Genomic DNA, 20,294 nt, shown 5'->3' with positions numbered 1-20,294 from the left:
GAGCGATGCAGCCAAGAGCCTGGAATTGCCTGGAGCCATGGAGAGCTGGAGGAGACATGGCAGGATTTTTCTCTTGAGCCTTCAGAGGAAGCACGGCCCAATGGATACCTTGACTTTGGACCTTGGCCCCCAGAACTGTGCAAGGATGAACTGTCTATTGTTTTAAGCCACCCGATTTATGGTAGTTTGTTTTTGTTTTTGTTTTTGTTTTGAGATGGAGTTTCTATCTTGTTGCCCAGGCTGGAGTGCAATGGCGCGATCTTGGCTCACCACTACCTCCACCTCCCGGTTTAAGCGATTCTCCAGCCTCAGCCTCCTGAGTAGCTGGAATTACAGGGATGTGCCACCACACCCCACTAATTTTGTATTTTCAGTAGAGATGGGGTTTCTCTATGTTGGTCAGGCTGGTCTTGAACTCCCGATCTCAGGTGATCTGCCTGCCTCAGCCTCCCAAAATGCTGGGATTACAGGTGTGAGCCACCACACCCAGCGGTAGTTTGTTACAACAGCTCTAGAAAACGAACATTGTTTCTGAGGGCTTCATCCTTAAAATGGACCTAGATAGGAGGAACACCCACCTTACGGAGCTTTGGGGAGGACTAAAAGGGATGCCTGTAAGACTTACTCACACCTGATGCCCGGAGAGCACTTGATGAAGGTTAGCCCTCATACGGAGCATCATTTTTACCTCGCGCTTGGCTTCCCTGCCCTGATCCCTTGCAGAGCCCACGGAAGCCACCCCTTCATGTTGCCATCTCCTTGTGTCTGACTCACTGCCACTGGGCCCCCTGAGCCCAGCCCATCGTGTTCCTGGCTCAGGAATCTCAGAGGAATCAAATCTGACTCCCAGACCCAGGCTGCAGAGCCCTCTCCTCTGAGTCATTATTGCCAGGGCTGCCAGAGCGAGACTATGAACACTCACGCGTGGCATTTTAATATTTCACCCAAGAAGTCATTTTCTTCCATGATTCACACAGAGGGCTTGAAGAATTAGAGTGAGAAAGGTACTCGGGGCCTGCATGATTTCTGCCGATGGGCGTGGAGGATTTTCCTGTGTCTGTTCAGGCTCTTTCTTTCTTATCTGCGCCTTACAGCAGACGGAAAGCCGGCTGACGAGAGATTGCATGTTCATACCAATTATTAAAAATATATGGCAGGCTTCTAGAAATGCATTCACATGCCAAGGAAATAGAATGCACTCACCAGCCCAGGCCCCTGCACTGTGGGCTTTGAGAAATGATGGGGCAGCTGTAAACACAATGATACAAGGTTTTGGTCCAGATTCTGCCACCTCCCAGCTGTGTGACCTTTGATGATTGACTTACCCTCTCTGAGCCCCAGTGCCCATAGAAGTTCATTCTTCCCTCACAGGTTTACTGTGAGAATTATTAACTGAGATAACCTGCTGAAGTGCTTAGCTCTGAGCCTGGCACATAGGTCAGTCGATGTGATTTCTATTTCCACTCCCTGCCCCAGATTTCCTGACTCCATAAGAAAATTGACATCACTACCCTGCGAGCCTCCCAGGGAGGTCCTGAGGAGCACTGCTGCTGAGAGCAAAAGTTTGGGATTTACACCTTCCAGTGCAGCTCCCTGGCCATCCTTTCATTCTGCTGCAGAGAGTGTTCTGTTTCCCTTTTGCAGGGAAGCACCTGGAGACCTCTGAATCACATAGGTAGCAAGTGAGGCTCAGAGGTGTGAAGCCAGGCCTGCTACTCCTCAAAGCTAGGCTCCTTCATACCCCACGCCGACTTGTCAGATGAACTGATGGATGGGAAATTGCTCCATAAGCAACAGAGCTCTATCCCAGCCTGAGGGCTGGACTGTTGTTATCTCCAGCACCTGTCGGTGATCAAGGCTCTTTGCTACCCTTTTTGTCCATGTGTATTGTCCTCACTTCCCCCTTCTAGGAATGAGCCAGTTGGATCAGTCTCATTAGGCTCATTCCAAGGCAGTCTCTGAACTTGCTGCATGTGTGGTTAAAATGCATGCGTGCTCCCACTCCCACCTCCCATGTGCCTTCTCATGCTCCACACTCTGCCCCACCCACACTCGATGGCTCGCACATCCAGGAGGCACTCAGTACAGACCGTCCTCTGTTAAGAAGAAGCCCTCATGGGACTGAGGTGCACCACAGGACCACTGAGAGATGTGTCATTCATTCATCTGCCAAACCCAGATTTACTGGGCACCCACTGTGTGCCAGATGCTGGGACCACAATGATGAGTTAGGTACAGCCCTGCTCTCAGGACTCCCCCAGTCCAGTTAATTGACAATGGCAGTGTAGGTGGTAAGTGCTAGAATAGCTCCACACGGGGGCCCTGTGGGAATGCAGAGGAGGTGGCTGCTCGTCCTGCCTTGAGAAATGTTTCACAAAAAAGAAGAGGAGGGACTTTCCCCTCCACCCAAGTCTTGAAAGAACAAATAGGATTTAGATAAAGAAAACAGAAGCTGAGCAAAATAGTTCATCCTTTCCTGAAAACCTTAAGCAGAGTTACTATAAGACCCAGCAAGTCCACTCCTGGGTATACCCACAAGAAAAATGAAAACATCTGCTCAAAAACATTGGCATGGATGTTTGTAGGAGCATTATTTATAATGCCAAAAAGTGGAAACAACCCAAATGTTTATCTGCTGATGAATAGATTTTCAAAAAGTGGTATATCCATACAGGGAAATATTACTCAGCCTTTCAACTAGAGTGACTTTAGAAGGTTTCTTGGATAACATAGAATCTTTGCCAAGTTTTTAAAAGATGGGTAAAACCTCAAGGAGTCTATACTGCAGGTAGATGAAACCCCTTGAGCAGAAAGTGTAGGGTGTATCTGGAAAAGAGTTCAAGAATCGGTTGGATCTGGCAGCTTACGGGTAGAAAGTAGATGCAGGGCTGGAGAGAGCTTGGACTTTAACCTGGAGGCACTGGAGAGCCATACAGGAAATTCAGCAGTGGAGAATGTGATGAGCTGTTTATAAAGCCTACTCTGATTTTCAGGTAATATGAAATTATCGTTACTTTTAATAGATATGATAATGCCATGGTTATGTACATTCTTGCTGAAGTGTCATGGAGTCTGCAATTTATTTTCAAGTGGTTTGGGGGGAAAGTGTGCATATGTGTGAGATAGAAAGAGAAGAGAGGTGGGGGAGGGAAAACATAGGGCAAAATGTTAGCCATTGTTGACTCCTGGAAGAGAGTACACAAGCGTTCATTGCACTGTTCAGCTTTTCTGTATGAGAAAAAGAAAAAAAGGGGGATTTGGGGAGACAGACCACTCTGAGAGAGGGGCAGGCTCAGGAGGTATTGTGAGGGGGCGAGAGAGAATGAGCCCCAAAGGGCAAGGGTGAGATGCCCTGTTGGTAAGATGTCACAGAGGCCCAAGCCACGGGGCTCAGCTCCCAGCCCAAGGGTCCAAGAGGACCCTGGTGCCTGGAATAGAACTTGAAGGCAGCAGAGGAGGAGAAGGAGCCCCCAGGCAGGGTTGGTTTTGTTCCCTCCATAATCAACAGTTGTCTGTGTGACTGGGTGTTAAGTCATAGAATTTCAGAGCTGGAAATGATCCAAGAAATCTCCTAAGCAAATCTCTCATTTTCCTGATGGGGAAACCAAAGCGTAGATTTACCTGGACTTCCAGAGTCAGATAGGTGACTAAGGACAAGCTACCAGTTTAAACCCTGCGTACAAATACCCTGGTGGCTGTCCACAGCAGAAATGACCCAAGGAGACACCAGTTTGCTCTGCTCTCCCATCAGGGAGCTGCTTCTTGGGTGGGTTACCACATGGGGATTTCACTCTGGCCAGGCACTCACTGGTCCAGGGCTTTATACATATGGAGCCATTTAATCCTCAATCCTGTGAGGCAGGTGCTATGTCTAGGCCCATTTTACAGTTGGTGACAATAAGGTTACATGGTGGCCACAAGGTCACATTATTTGTAATTGGCAGAATTGGGATTAGAGCTCAGGCAGTCTGGCTCCAAAGCTGGCACCTTTAACCACCTTGCCACCCACCATACCCCCAGGCGTGGATCTCCTGCCTCCTAAGTCAATTGTACTTCCCCATATTCTCAGTGACTGGCTGACTGATGAATTGATATATTTATTGTCCAGGGAGAGGGTCAACAGGCAATTGTGGCCCCAGCCTCATTGGTATGTCTGCCATAAGTCAAGGCCTATTTATTGCTCATAGAGTATTTTGGGGGTCCATGATGAAGAAAAATGCAGAACTTAATTTCACTTCCCTGCTACACTGCTCATTCTTTTTCAGTAACCCTCTCTTATCAGCCTCCTGGCAGCTTTTGCGCTTCCTGTGCATGTTAATTACTTTATTAATTACACTGATATCTTGGTTCTACCCAGCATATCTTGGTGCTTTTTGTTTGCAATGTGCACCCATTTTGCCTTGTTCATTGGCATACGCAGGCCCAGTTCCCATTTCTAAAAGGGATTCTTTGAGCCTCAGCAAACACATGGCTTTCAATTAGTTGTGCAATCATCATTCCCATTTTCAAATCAACCACGTCACTAATAGAGTGTTTTTAACATTCCCACAAATAGAGGCTACATTGTTCAGTTTCTGACATTGTTCCTCAGTCCTTGTTTTCTCTCCACGTCGCAGCTCAGAGAAGCCCGTACCCTAGGATGGAGTGAGATGCTAGGCAGTAAGAAGTCTAGGGGGAGGAGACAGAGGAATTGAACCCTGGGGCAGATGCAGACAGGAATTTGTGAGATGAGGCTGGAGGGTGGCCTTGGACCAGATCCTGGGAATGTTTACCTTGAGAAGTGCTTTAAATGTTACCTTGAGAAGTGCAGACTTTATCCTAAAAGCCAATATCACCTCAAAGTATATGGTTTAGAATATTGATCCCATTAGCTATCCCGAAATAAAAGGAAATGGAGGATCACATGGCCTGAAGTTTAAGAAATCCTTAAAACTATCTGCCTCTTGGAAATGTATAATATACTTTTAGCATGTTACAGGCTCTGGAAAGTTCTGCAGTTTTAATTTTTTTGGAGGGGTGAGGGACAGTCTCACTCTGTCACCCAGGCTGGAGTGCAGTGATGCGATCTTGAGTCACTGCAACTTCCACCTTCCGGTTCAAGGGATCCTCACGCCTTAGCCTCCTGCACGGCTGGGATTACAGGTGCCCATAATCACACCTGGCTAATGTTTGTATTTTTAGTAGAGACGGGGTTTCACCATGTTGACGAGGCTGGTCTCAAACTCCTGACCTCAAGTGATCCACCCATTTCGGCTTCCCAAGATGCTGGGATTACAGGCTTCAGCCACTGCACCCAGCCTTACGTTTTTGAGTTAATAAATTTAATTTTAATTGTTAATAAAAATGTTTAAATTAGCGTTTCCAAAACTTCTTTGGCCGTGGGACCATTGGCCAAAGAAGTTTTAGAAATGCTAATTTAAAATTTTAGCGTATTTACCTATTCTGAGGAGTGTAATTCAGGACGTGCTGCTGGAGGGGCCAAGGGGCTGCTGTGGGTTTTGAGCAGGCGGGGGCAGGCATAGGTCTGGTTTGAGAAAGTGGCACCAGCTGTCAAGAGGATAAGGGGAGGCTGGAGGCAGAGGAGAAAATGAGGAGGCCCCAAACAGTTCCTGGAAGACTTAATGAGGATCTAAACCACAGGTTTCAAATGTTTCCATGTTTTCTTTCCATTTTATTTCAAGCTGCATTGTTGTCTTAAAATTGGAAAATCAGTGTTGCTATAATAAATCATAGCACAAGGATTTTACTCAGGCATAAAATCTGAATGAGAAAGCAATCTGCACAGTCTTCCATCTTCAAAAGAAGCATTTAGCCCAACAGGGTGCTGAAACACAACAGCCATCTATTTCTGCAAATCCCCAGAATTCATCGAGGCTTTCCAATCACACAGACCCAGATTCAGGGCCCAAGCCCACACCTTCATAGCTCTGTGACCCTGAGCAAATAGGCCTTACAGCGCTGTGCCTCAGCTTCCCCATATAGTATGAAAAGGAAATAATACTTTTCTCACAAAATAGTTTCAAAAATTGAATGAGGTGACATGTACAAAGTGCTTAGCAAAGTGCCTGACTCGTGATGACATAAAAACAAATGTAACCGTCCTTCTGTATTGGCCAGGTCCAGTAAGGAACCTCCAAATCTCAGCAGCTCAATGCAACAAGGCTTTATTTCTTGCTCACACAAAGTCCAGCTGTGAATCCAAGTGGTTCTCCAGGGCAGCCACCTTCCAGGAGGCAACTCTGCAACCTGGACCACACCACCAGGCCGCAGGCCAATCTTACAACGGGTCTTCAGTGCTTCAGCCCACAAGGGTCAAATGTCACTTCCACCCACAGCCCATTGGCCAGACTTAGTCACGTGATCTCCCACCCCTACTGCCTGATGATAAAGGGCTGAGAATTATGGGTGAGCAGATGGAATGTTGGTGGGCACCAGCCTCTACCACTCTCCCTTTTCTTTGGTCAGTTCCTTGAGCCTCGTGGGCCTCAGGTTCCTCCTCTGTAAATTACAGCTAATGCTTCCTGTCCTACCTTGCATGGGATTGTCATAGGAGCACATGAGGTTATATATGTGACAAATGCTAAGTTGTAATTAGAGGCAGTTATATGCTCACTTTTTTGCTGTGCCAAAGCTACGTCACATTCTTTGGTTCGTAGAAAAAAATGTACGACTTCAACTTTCCTTCAGTCTACATTCCTTTTCTTATTCCCCCAACCCCATCTTTCCTCTGGACTGCCCACTCCCTTCTCTCATTTGGCTCTTCCTAATTGCTTCTTGTGAGGTCATTAAAGTCACTTATCAGTAGCCTTTGGTGGCTTGGTTTTGGAATTTCACACTAGGCTTTCATATCCTGAAAGGTCATGAGGGATGATGAAGAGGTCACCAGAGTGTTTCTCCTGGGCAGCAGAGGAAAATATTGGGGGTTCTGAATCACAGGATGCATGGGGCCTTAGATCTTTGAAGACCATCAAAGAGGTGTGTATTTGTGCTTATGCATGTGTGTATATATGTGAGAACACATCATGTGCATGTGGGTGTGACTTTTTTTTTTGAGACGGAGTCCTGCTCTGTCACCAGGCTGGAGTGCAGTGGCAGTGGCATGACCTCGGCTCACCACAACTTCTGCCTCCCAGATTCAAGTGATTCTCCTACCTCAGCTTCCCAAGTAGCTGGAACTACAGGTGTGTGCCGCCACGCCTGGCTAATTTTTTTGTATTTTTAGTAGAGACAGGGTTTTACCATCTTAGCCAGAATGGTCTCAATCTCCTGACCTCAAGATCCGCCTGCCTCGGCCTCCCAAAGTGCTGGGATTACAGGCATGAGCCACCACGCCCAGTCATGTATGACTATTTCAAGCCCCAAAATTCCATAAATGTAGACATTGACTATGCAATCTGCCACACTCCATGCTGTGATTTGGCTGCTAGAAAACTAAAGCAAGTTCGGGAACAGTCCCAGGTGAGCAGGGTGCTAGACATGGGAAGGGGACCTTGCCCTACTCAGATCCCCCTGCAAACCTATTGTTGGCTCAGAGGACACAACTGCTGTCTCTAACCTCAGAATTGCTGTCCTTGGCCGGGCATGGTGGCTCACACCTATAATCCCAGCACTTTTGGAGGTCGAGGCAGGTGGATCACCAGAGGTCAGGAGTTCAAAACCAGCCTGGCCAAGATGGAAAAACCCCATCTCTACTAAAAATACAAAAATCAGCCGGATATTGTGGCACCCACCTGTGATCCCAGCTACTCAGGAGTCTGGGGCAGGAGAATTGCTTGAACCCAGGAGGTGGAGGTTGCAGTGAGCCGAGATTACACCACTGCACTCCAGCCTGGGTGACAGAGTGAGACTCTGTCTCAAAAAAAAAAAAAAAAAAAAAAAAAAATTGCTGTCCTAGAGCTGAGGGAGGAGCCCCAGAGGACAGAGCCTGAGCCAGTGGGAAAAGTCCCTGAAGTGTAGATTTCAGCTCAAAATAAGGAAGATGGTTCACATTTAAGTCCAACCTAACCATAAATGAACTGGGCTTCCTTAGGAGGTAATGAGTGTCTCAGCATCAGAGGTATGCAAAGAAAGGCTGGACAGTGGGCCCTTGGCAGAGACTGTACACTAAGGAGGAGACATGAGAGAAGACACTTGAGTCTCTTCAAGCCCAAAAGTTGTGTGACTCTATAAACTAGAACAATGTGACCTCAGGAGACTTATATGTGTGTGAGTGTGTGTGTATGTGTGTGTATAAAGTTTATGTTCATTTCTCTATATTTGTTGCCAAATGGAATGTAAGAGATGAGTTAAGAACAGGTTTATAGTTATAATGAAATCGGAGCATCCTGTGCATCACTGGCAACCCCATCAGCAGAGGAGGATGGCAGGCAGACAGGCAGGCAAGAAGCTGGCCCAGAAAAATGAGCCCCACTGCAGAGCACAGAATGGGGGTACACACTCTTCCATGGCCTGCTGCTGTCCAGGGATCTCACACACCGCCAGCAGCGGCCACAGCAGCCATTACAGCATCTATTCTGGAAGTCTTTGCAACATTGCACTTTTGTGGCTCCCAGTAGGCTCACCTCTCTGAATGACAACAGGAAAGTGAAATGAGTGTATTGTTCCGGAATGTACTGCCGTGGGCCATGTGTGTCGGCTCTGTAGTCTTTTGTCTTTACTGTGCTCTTGCTTCATACTAAGAACAGCCCTCAAAGCAGGTGACTCCAGCATTTCTCCGAGGAGAACCTGGGGCTCAGAGTGAGCATGTGACAGTCCTGGGTCCAGACCCCGGTTCAAGTGCAAGGCCCATGGCTGTCCGTTACACCAGGGCGCTGCAGTGTGCTCAGGCTGTCTTTAGACAAGGCCACTCTGTAAAACCTAAGATGTAGCAGGGAGTAGAAGGAACACTTGAAGTTTATCCAGGCAGCAGCCTGCCTCCCTCTGTGGGAAGCTGGGAGTTCCAGAATCAGCCAGAGTCCCAGGGAGGAGCATGAATAACAGACAGGGCCTTGCACCTGGAGTCAAGATGCTTGAGTTTCAGTTGCTCTGAATTCTTGACGTGTGACCTTGGGTGAGTTCCAGCCTGCTCCTGGCCTCAGTGTTCTCCTGTGTAAAATGGGAGTGAGGTGGATGGCCCTCCTAACCTCCTAGGGGGGTTTGGCAGATCTAATGAAGCTGACAATCTTGACATTGAGAGCACACACTCAGCTCTCGTAGAGTAGAGTAGCCCTGTCCAGGGTCCCGCGTGCTACAGAGTCCTGATTTAGACAGTCTTCGCACTCCAGTTCTGTCACCTCTCCATTCACACCAAGCTGGGCTTGGATTTGACTGTACACAACAGCCAACCAGCTTGTGCACAGAGTTCTCAGCAGAGCCCTGTGAGAAGGTGATGAGACACTGCGTGGCCATGCCAGGGCTGAGTGGGAGTAGCTCACCTGCCACAAGGTCTGGGCTGGGAGGTCCAAGGGCTGGGTTGGAGAGATGCCAGCCTGGCCAAGGACTGGAGCTGGACAGCTTGGGCAGGGCCCTCTGAGAGCTTTACTCACTTTGGAGGCCACAGATCTCACCCCAAGCCCAAGGCAAATTACCACCCTCTCCCCCACAGAGAGGCCTCTTGGCCTGAGGAGTCTGGCCCAGGGCAAGATGCAGCTGGTGGGACACTCAAGCAGGCACTCCTAAGCCAGGCAGGAAGTATGGGGAAGGGGGCTGCCCTTGCCAGCTCAGGGCCACAGTCAAGTCTAATTTAGGGCAGGGCTTCCCATCCTCTTTCACATCACAGCCCCAGGTGACCACAGAGGCTGCTCATGCCTGGCAGTGCCTGACCCACTTGTGTGCCCCAAGGCAGAGGAGATCACTGTCTTGGGGCCCTTATGCCCAGTCCTGCCACACCATGGCCAGGACACACAGTTGGGAAAATCTAGATTTGTGTTTTAGAGTAAAGGTTTGAAGAGGAGTTAGGCAGACCTGGGTTCAAGTCACAGCTCCACTCTTCTTCACTCCCGTGTAGCCCTGGAGCAGGTCACCAGCCTTTTGGAGCCTTGTTTAGTGTCCTCTGAAATGGAGTGGTGCTAGAGCTCATGCCTGTGGTGACTGATTAGGTGAAATGAGACAGTGTGTATAACACACTTAGCACAAAATCTGGCCCACGGTGAGCAGTTAGTAAATGTGAGGAGGTCAGAGGAAGAACAGATGACAGGTGGGGGTGATAGTGGAAGAGGAGAGAGTCCAACACAGATACCTCTAACACAGGGTAACAGTTCTCCCGGAAAAAAAAAAAAACAGGAAGGTGGGTGTTTGGGGCAGTGCATGTGGAGGAGCCTCAGAGGCCTGGAGGAATGGATGTAAACTTCACCATGCTATGAAGAAGGGTACCCCAGGGTGAGGGAACCCCACAATAAGGGCACCAGGAGGAGAGATGATGGATTGAGTCATGGCTGAGACTGGGGGATGGGGACAAGGCTGGGCAGGCATGGAGGGTCAGATCACAGAGGGGAATGGAGGCCAGGATCGTGGGGCCCGGGCATCTTTCCTGCAGTCTGGGGAGTTGCTGAAGGTCTTGGAGCATGGGATTAGCACCATGTAGACAATCACTTGGAGGCAACATGGAGGAGGAATAGGGTGGAGAGAGACAAGAAAGGAGGCCAGGTCCTGACCAGGAGCAAGAGCCTGGGCAGGAGAGAGGGCAGAGGGGAGAGAACCTCACACAGGTGCACCCACCTGTAGCAACAAGCGGCTGGATGTTGGAGCCAGGGTGGGCACCAAGGAGTGACAAAGGCTGGAGAGACGCCAGGTTCTGGTCTCATCTGGGCAGACAGTGGGCTGCTTGCCGAGCTAGCCAACCCGGGAGGAATAGCAGGTTTAAGGGAGAAGGCGGTGAGTTCAGACTGGGAGATGGTAGGCAGGAGTAGAGGGTGCCCCTGGTGGCTGGAGGTAGGGAGCGGATAGAGGGCCCAGAAGCAGAGGACTAAGTAGGGTCCCCTGCATCTGGCCACCAGGAGTTCCTTGGAAGTGATGAGGAGCAGTTCAGTAGAACTGGGCTGGAGAGCTGTGGGAGTCTCTTTTTTTTTTTTTTTCTATTGAGATGGAGTCTTACTCTGTCACCCAGGCTGGAGTGTAATGGTGCAATCTCAGTTCACTGCAACCTCTGCCTCCTAGGTTCAAGCAATTCTTCTGTCTCAGCCTCCTGCATAGCTGGGACTACAGGCGCCTGCTGCCATGCCCACCTAATTTTTTTTGTATTTTAGTAAAGACAGGGTTTCACTGTGTTGCCCATGCTGGTCACGAACTCCTGAGCTCAGGCAGTTCACCTGCCTCGGCCTCCCAAAGTGCTGGGATTAGAGGCATGAGCCAGCATGCCTGACCCAGACCCCTTTTCCAAGAAGCTCACTGAATGGGCAGGAAAGAGGGGACCAAGAAGCTGAGAAGCAGACAGCAGGAAAGGAGAAGTTTCAGGCCAGTGCTGGGCTGTGGCCCTGGGCAGGGGAAGGGGCAAAAGCAAATGAGAGGGAAGGCGATCGAGGAGGCAAGTCACGGCGAGGTGTTTTTCTCTCCCTGTCATTCAGTGCTAGGTATAAGCCACACGACTGTGCCCTCATCATGTTCTTGCTTTATTTCTTCTCCAGGCTTAGTGATGGCTCTTACTGTATCATGTCATGTCTGAGGGACTAGGTTCCTCTTCAACTCCTTTTTTCTTTCTCTGTCTCCTGTCATCGTTCTCTCCATTGTCTGCCTGCTGGGTCAGGGTCCTACAGTGGCCCCACCCACCACCTCTGCCTGCTGCTGGTGGGTCAGGCTTGTCCCTGGAGTGCAGGAGGAAAGCAGGGCTCCACTCTCAGGACAGAGGTGGTTCAGCCACTGGTTGTACCCCCTGGCAACGCCATCCTGCTGATTTCTGCCAGATTGGGGTGCAAAGGGTCTGGGCTGCCCCATCCTGCTGAGGACGGGGTACAGGCGAGACCCCAGCAGCCAGACCTGGGGGTGTCAGCTCCTGTCTGGTGTTGCTACCATGGAATCACTGAATGTTGGCAGAGAGGGGGCCTCAGAGCAAAGGGATTTGCTTGCCAGAGGTCAGCAAGCAGAAATTTCCACTCAATAATTCAGCTTCAACAAAAATCAGATGACCATGTGAATAGTTTCTTGTCGCGCATCAGCTGGGGCCTCCTGAGTGTTTTGGTCGAGTCCTGGAGAGGTCCTGAGCCTGCTGGAGACTCCTGTCCTCTCCCAGGCCTTTCCTGTAGGCTCCAGGTCCTGTTGCTGGGTCACAGATGCATGGTGCTCCCCTTACCCTCAAGCAGTTTCTGAATTTTAGTAGAACTACCTAAAGGTGAGTGAGGAGGAGCAGGCACTTTCCACAAGAGGCACAGCTCTCCCTGCGGGGATCTCACCCGGCTGCCAAAACAGCTGCTTGTTCCAGGTTCTTTTCTGGGCCTGGTTTCTCCATCTCTAAGAAGAGAAACTGGATCAGTGCAGAAGCCCCTTCGTGTACAGAAATGGGGAGACGGGAGGGAGATCAGGACTGTCACAGTGACTAGAGGACATTCATGGCCTTTAGTACCTGGGGTTCAGGGGTTCTATGCACCCTGAACACAGAATAGTCCCTCACAACAAAGAATTTACCTCTGTACCCCCAAAGCAAAATGGTTAGAAGTGGCCATGCTAAGAAACCCTGGTGTGTGACCTCACATGTCCCTTCCAGATCTCTGATTCTGAAAAAAAAAAAAAAAGGAAATCACCCAAACTTGTAATCATAACTTTCTACAGAAAAAAAGAAATCTTACCTTGAAATGACAGCTTCTAGCTTTGCTGCCTTCGAGGTGCGGGGCTGCTGCTGTGGAGATAAGCAGTCCAGCCCCTGAGGGATCTGGAAAGTTCCTCCCAGCTTCAGCACTCTGTGGCTCTCTGCAGCAGGAGATAATAATGATGGTTTCCACATGGGGCTCAGGCTTTCCAGTCTCTCCAGCCTGCGAGTCAAACTGCTCACCTCCTTTGATCATCTTGCCAGCCCTAGAGGTCGGAGATGAGGAAGTCATAGCTCGGAGAGGCTGGGAGACATGTGCAAAGTCACACAGCTGGCCAGAGGTGGACTTGGGATGTAAGCCCAGAGCCCTTTCCCCTCCCGGCCTAGGCATCCCCCATGTCCCCCAAAAGAGGCCATGTTGACTCACCTGCCTTCCAGGAAAGGAGAACTATCTCAAGACTCTGAAATGCAGCCTGGAAAGGCCAAACACACTCCCTAACACAAGCACACACCCAACACACGCACACACAACCAACACATACCCTAACACACACACCCAACATATGCACACACCCCCAACACACACATATCCTAACACACACACCCTCCCAACATACACATATCCTAACACACACACACCCAACACATGCACACACCCCCAACATACACATATCCTAACACACACACCCCAACACACACCCAACACATGCACACAGCCCCAACACATACACACCCTAACACATTCACGCACACCATAACACACCGAACACATGCACACACCCCTAATACACGTATGCACCCCCAACACACATGCCCCCAACACATGTACATACACCCAACACACACACAAAACACATACACCCTAACACACTCGCACACACTCTAACACACACACCCAACACATGCACAACACCAACACACACATATCCTCACACAAACTCACATTTACATGCACACCTACACTTAACCCCAGCAGAAAAACCTACCAATTTTACCATATACTTAAAAAATCAACTTTGGAATTTAAATAAAGAGAAAAGGCAGAGACAACCCAGGGAGACTGTTCTGCATGCTAGCTTCCCAGAGATGGTCAGGTGGAACGCACCCCCTTCCCCACAGGAGCACTGGCCGGGCTGGGCCTAGGAACCCATTCTACCCACAACAGTGGCAGGAATGAAAGGTCCAAGCGACTCAAGACAAGAGCCCCGTGAGCAGTGGTGAATCGTGTGGCCCTTCTCATGTGCACCCTCTGGACGGCCCACCCTCCCTGCCTAGGGCCTGTCTCCCCCCAGCCCTAACCACCCTGGCCAGCCCTGCACAGGATGCACAGAAGCACATGACTGTCAAGGTCTGCTGTCCAGGGTCAGAAACACACAGAGTGGCCCTGTCAAGTCTGCCCTTGTGCTAAGTCATCACTCTCTCTGTGTCAGACGTGTACAGGTGACAAAGAGTATCTGCGTTCTTAACCAAACAGCTTCTAAGCTGAGAACCAAATGTTACCCTGTTGTTTAAAATCCTTTAAGGCCTTTCTGCCCAAAGGGTGACCTCTGGATCGCTCCTCACCTGGAGCTGCTTAGAAATGCGGCGTCCCACGCCCCACCCAGGCCTGCGCACCTGAATCTGTATTGTCACAAGCTCCCCAGGCAGTTTGTGCTCATGTTATCAAGAAGCCATGCTGTCCTCTGGCTTATCACATTTCAGCCTTGCTGGCCACAGGAGGGGTCCTAAAACATGCTGAAGTCTTTGCATTTCAGGTTCTTTTCCCTTGCCATACCTTCTACCATGCGTGTGCTTTCCCTAGCTTTTCACGTGGCTGGCATTTCTCATCCGCCAGATGTCAGACTAGATGTCACCACTGCAGAGTAGCCATCCCAGGCTACCTGATCTGAAACAGGTTCCCCCACTAGCACCTCTCCAAGTGCCCGCAGCTCCCTTGAGGGATATTTATCACCGCTTGTATCCATAGCTGTGCTGTGTGGTTGGTTGAATGCCTGTGTTTGTTGAACAGCCCCTTTCTACTGGAATGTACCCTGCAAGAAGACAAGCACCATGTCTGTCTCATTTGCCCTGTGCCCCTGCACCAACATGGTGCATGACACACAGCAGTCACGTGACAAATCCTCATGGAGTTGATTTCAAATGAATGAATATAGGACAAACACAGTCATGAAACGTAGGACAGATATAGTCATCCCTCAACGACTCAGACTCCCACTAACTACACTGTAACTTAACCCATGAGCTCCCTTCACAAATGGGAAACTGAGGTCTAGAAAAGGGCAGGGATTTGCCATGATCACCCAGCAGGTCTGTAGCAGGAACGAGGCTTTTGACCTTTCAGGCCTCCACACCCCAACTCATGCTCTGACTCCCTGCCTGTCAGTTTTTGCAACCGGACAGAGCGGGATGTTTGCAGGGGCCACTGACCTACATTGTGAGTAATTGCATTATGCAGAGGGACTCTCGGGCCAGCTGCTCTCCTTTTGCTGCACAGATGGGAGAGGCTTTCCCGGGCAGCTTCTGCGTGCCTCCTGCTGAGCAGCAGCCTGACCAGAAGTCAGGTGTGAGCACTTCCATCTTCTGGCCGTCCGACATCCGTGTGGCCACACTGCTGGGCACGGCGCCCTGCCAGGCAGGAAAGAGCATTTTATCAGCCTGAGTTCAGCTCACAGTACCAAAGCCTTCATCCTAAAGCTCTGGGGGCTTCAGGGAAGCCACTATTGAATGTCTAATCATTAAGTTCTTCCTCCCTCAGATAAGCACTTTGCAGTTTATAGAGCCAGTCTCACATGATGCATGTGAGAGGGCACCTCGGGGAAGGCTCACAGTGAAGGGGGAAGGAGCACTGGTTTGAGAATCAGACACACCTGGGTTTAATCTCAGCCCAAGACATACTAGCTGGAAATCGTTGGCAAGTTACTTCTCTCTCTGTGCCTCTGTCTCCTCATCTGTGAAATGAGTGTAACACCTTGTTGGATTTTTATGACTTCAACAAGGTGATGGGTATAGAGTTCCCAACCCAGCAATGAGCACATCATTGTCACTCATGATAAGGCAGCTCTTGGTGTCCTTATGGCTGATGTTATCAGGTGAAGTCAGCCCTCTTTCTCTCTCAGGCTGCCTCTCATGGGAGCTGTCCTGGTCTTACTGGAATGGGAGAGCCACGAGGACAGGGCTTTGTCTATCCAGATTATTGCTACATGCCCCATGCCCAGAACAGTATCTAGCAAATAGTAGTGCTTAACAGTCATGCACTGAGTGAATGAATGAATGATTTATTAGGCAATTGCCAAAGAGAGCAACAAGAAAGAAAGAAAAATAAGAAAAAAGGCAAGCTGAAAAATTTTGCAGGCCAGCTATCCGGAGCAAGAGAAGTGCAAATGTTGTACTGTTCAGAAAAGAGGCTGAAGCCTGGGCTTAGCCTCTGACTCTCATGTCTGCAGGGGTCAGTGCCCTGTGCTTGCTGGCCCTAGCCTGCATGGACAGTCCACACTGGGAACAGGCCGAGTGCAGTGCCCAAGTTTAGCCTGAGTTCTTCCCCAGCAGCCCCAACAGCTGCCCCACAAGTGGGGGAGTCCTCCATGGTGCTTGGAAATCTGCCCTCGTGTAAGGTCAGTGGGTCCCTTCCAGAGTAGCATGAGATGCTGCTGACAGCTTCACCGTTTCCAGCCCCACTGAGCCACAGTAGTTCCATGTCCCCAGCAGAGTTACCCTCCAGCAGGCTGGACCCTTCACATGGCTCTTTGGTTCCCTCTAGTGGTCCTTTGGTGCACGACAATGGCAAGGAAGCACTGGCGGGTGGGTGGCCCACCTGCCCCTGCCGGCCGCATGCTCAGGTGCGTCTCTCCCTGTGTGTGGCTGCACAGAACACTGCGAACCCCAGGCTCAGGCAGAACCAGGATGAATCAGACAGCGTGCACGGCCTGTACAGGCTGCTTTGTGGTTCAGTGCAGGAGCCACTTGATTTTCTTCCAGATGCCCATCCCCAGCCTCACGGGAACAGGAACTTCATCACTCCCAAAGCTATCCCAACCCCTGCCACTGTGACATGTGTCCTATGACAGGGAGATGGGGCTGCATAAAGACAACATTAATGATGAAAAGAGTTCTGCAGTTTCTTTCTGGATCCGAGCCTGAGTGGGGGATGGTGGCTGTGGGAGCACTTCGGCTACCCCAGGACCACTGACTCCTCTGAACTCTCAGTGATTCACGGTGTTTGCTACCCTCCTGCCAGGACCCTGCATAAGACTGCTGAGATGGGTGCAGAACTGAAAGGCCAGAAAAGAATTCATATTTCAGGATTCAGAGAGTTCAGAGCAGTGAGAATGGGGTTGGGGGAAGGGGAGCAGCTAAGAGAAAGGGAAAGGTAGCCAGGCTGGAATGTCAGCAGCAGAGGGAAGTACAGACAGCTAGCAGAAGTTCTGTGAAAGCTACTGATGAGTCTTGGTCAACCCTAAGGAACATATGAATCACTGGTGGAAGATTATGTAGAACGCCAAGGAGATCCGGAGCAAGAGGTCAGGCTGACTTGCTCAGCACTCCAGAGCACCACCTGGAGTGCCGAGCTCAATTCTAAGCCTACAGAGCAGTGGTAGACTCGAGCAGGCTGACAGACAAGGTGGCCTTGTGGAGGAAGGCACAGTGGTGTGGCCCCTCTCTGTAGGTCTTCCCTCCTGCAGAAGGTGTCCAGACTCAAAGATGGAGCTTGGAATTATTCTGGGGAACCCCAGGGGAGAAATGAGCCTCACTGAGTGGAGGTCCAGGAGGAGAAGGTTGTGGCTCAGTGAACACTGTGTACCACCTCACCGGGAGCAGAAGGGAGGGGCTCCCTGCCACTGGGGTGTAAGCCAGACAACCCTTGTCAATTTCTCCCTATTGAGCAATGGTGTATGACAGCCAGTTTTCTCCACACTGAGAATCTAAGATTCTCATAAATTACTGCTCTTCATTGTAGAAGAACAGACACGATCACTAATGGGTTTGCCATTCATGCATAACTGGAATGGGTCTGTGCTACTGCATTCTGATGTCAGCTTGATTGTCACACATTGGAGAAAACCCAGATTCTGCCACTAAGTCACTGTTGACCCTGCGACCAAACCAGTTCTGTCACCTTAATTAAACAATGAAAGCATGTCAGGAAACTCCCATTGCCCTTAATAAAATACAGCCCAGGCCCTGGGCGGGTAGGAGTGAAAGCGAAATCTCCACCCATGGCCATTCTGACTTTAGTTGCCGGAGATCACCTTCCTTTGTGGCGTTTCTCACTGCAGAGCCTTCAGGAAACCATGCTGTCCCTCTAGCTCTCCAGCCCACATGTGGACTCAATGCACATGGACTCAAAGAGGTCAAGCTAAGTCTTTCTGTGGCTTGGGACAGCAAAAGGGAAATCAAGCCTGAGAGAACACACAGCAGGATGATCTGGTCACAACCCCCAGGTCCCACCCCTCCTAGCTCCTCCTGCTTCCACATGGGAACACCATCTTTCCCCCAGCTCACAGAAGCCCAGGCCATTGCCTCTTTCAAGGGCCACGCCTGGAGAGCAAGACCAAAAAAATAGTTTTAAAACCCCACCTGTCTAAGGCCTGCCTTCTACCCCTGTGTCCCATCAGAGTACCCCTTCTTCCTAATGATGGACTCTAGGAATGCCCATGCCTTACCCTTAGGAGTGTGGCTTTACCCTGGGCCTCAACAGCACAACTCCATCAGAATATAGCATCCTGAACACAGTTATTTGGTGATATACTCTCAGTGGCAAACAGATTGCAAAGGAATCCTCTACTTTACTTAGTTTGTGATTGGCAGTGATATGGATGTATCAATTCTGCAACTATTTAGTGGCTAATATAGGACTGAACAAATGAGTAAATACTTTGATGTTGTTCGAAGCTAGGGATTCCGCTGTGGAGGAGAGAGATGAAAATATGGAGTGGGGAAGGTAAGCAAGAACTCTGCAGTGTTGGCTCTTACCTAGACAGACAGACAGACAGACAGACAGACAGATAGCAAGAACTCTGCAGTGTTGGCTCTTATCTAGACAGATTGATTGATTGATTGATTTTATAAAGAGCTTGGAAGTAGTGACAACTTAGGGACAGTGAGACCATCAAGTGCCTACATCTTGGTTTCTAAACACCATTATCCACTAAAAAGAACCAGAGCTCCTTGGAGAAATGGTTGATTGCAAGGCTGGGAGCAAGAAAAGTGCAAGGAGTGCTGGAATCATTGTGCCAAGAAGTAAGAAAGTGCCCAAAAAATGATGGGGACATGTGGAAAGAACATGGAAGGCAGCGTGGAGTTTTCCACTGCCAAATCTGGAAAAATTTAAGCATCAACATGACTATGATAGCAAAGGACTATAAGACATTGAATCTAAAAGAAACATACTAGTCCGGGCATGGTGGCTCAGGCCTGTAATCCCAACACTTTCGGAGCCCGAGACAGGTGGCTCACCTGAGGTTGGGAGCTCAAGACCACCCTGGCCAACTTGGTGAAACCACATCTCTAATGAAAATATAAAAATTAGCCAGGCATGATGATGGGTGCCTGTAATCCCAGATACTTGAGAGGCTGAGACATGAGAACTGCTTGAACCCGGGAGGCAAAGTTTGCAGTGAGCAGAGATCATGGCACTGCACTCCAGCCTGGGTGACAGAGATGCTGTCTCAAAAAAAAAAGGAACATACTGATATACTAAATAAATGGGAGGAAAGGAAAGCTCTCCTTTGCAGTAGAATGCCAAGTGTTTAAATAGAATGGTAGAGTTAGAAAATCACCATTTCACAGCTGCCAAAGTAATAAATGACTCAGGTAAGAATTATCAATGGTTGCTGAAACCACTGAGTGAACGTTTATGGGAACAGGATACTCACACAGTCTCAAAGTAGCTGCCACAGATTATTTATCAATTACAAAGGGGGTAGTGATACCTTTCAAATGGATATCTGACAGACATTGTGTCAACCAAGTGATCACAGGTAACGTCACAAAGTGCTACCACGTCCCCCTGATGTGACTCCTACTTATGTAGGATTCCTGCCAAGAATGCATAAACCCTGAATATAAAACATTCAGGCTAACCCAAATTGAGAGATTTCTACAAAATAACTGAACTAGATTTTTCAGAAACAATGACATGAAAGACCAGCGTAGGCTGAACGATTGTTTGAGATTAAAGGAAACCAAAGACACATAAGTACAATAATGATCCCGGATTGGATCCTGCACTGGAAAAACCACAGTTGCTTTAAGGACATGATTGAGCCAAATTTGAAAATGGATAGTATGTTAGATAATATACCGTATCAGTGTTATGTTTTCTGAATTTAGTAAGTGTATGTGGTTGTGTAAGAAAATCCCCTTATCCTTAGGAAATATATGCTAAGATATTCAGGGATGAAGGGTCAGGATATCTGCAACTTACTCTGAAATGGGTCAGAAACAAGTAAATATACAGTAGATACTGTTTCATTCTCTGGATATCTTTTTGTCCTGTTGCCACCTTCTGGCCAATTATCTCCCAGAGTTTCCCAATTCAAGTTCCTGCCAGAGAGAATCCTCTGGGAAGGATCCCCTCCAT

The 20,294-nt window shown here is 49.2% G+C and overlaps 1 protein-coding gene across 2 annotated transcripts in view; it reads left to right on the top strand.

Annotated features, from left to right (window-relative positions):
- GABBR2 (gamma-aminobutyric acid type B receptor subunit 2) overlaps positions 1–20,294 on the top strand; it is a 423,612-nt gene that overhangs the window by 381,174 nt on the left and 22,144 nt on the right. The gene's annotated exons all lie outside the window — the stretch shown is intronic.

Source organism: Callithrix jacchus, chromosome 1 (assembly GCF_049354715.1).
Source record: "Callithrix jacchus isolate 240 chromosome 1, calJac240_pri, whole genome shotgun sequence".
NCBI lineage: Eukaryota > Metazoa > Chordata > Mammalia > Primates > Cebidae > Callithrix > Callithrix jacchus.
The sequence above is the reverse complement of the archived record's forward strand: the minus strand, read 5'-3'. Positions and strand labels throughout refer to the sequence as shown.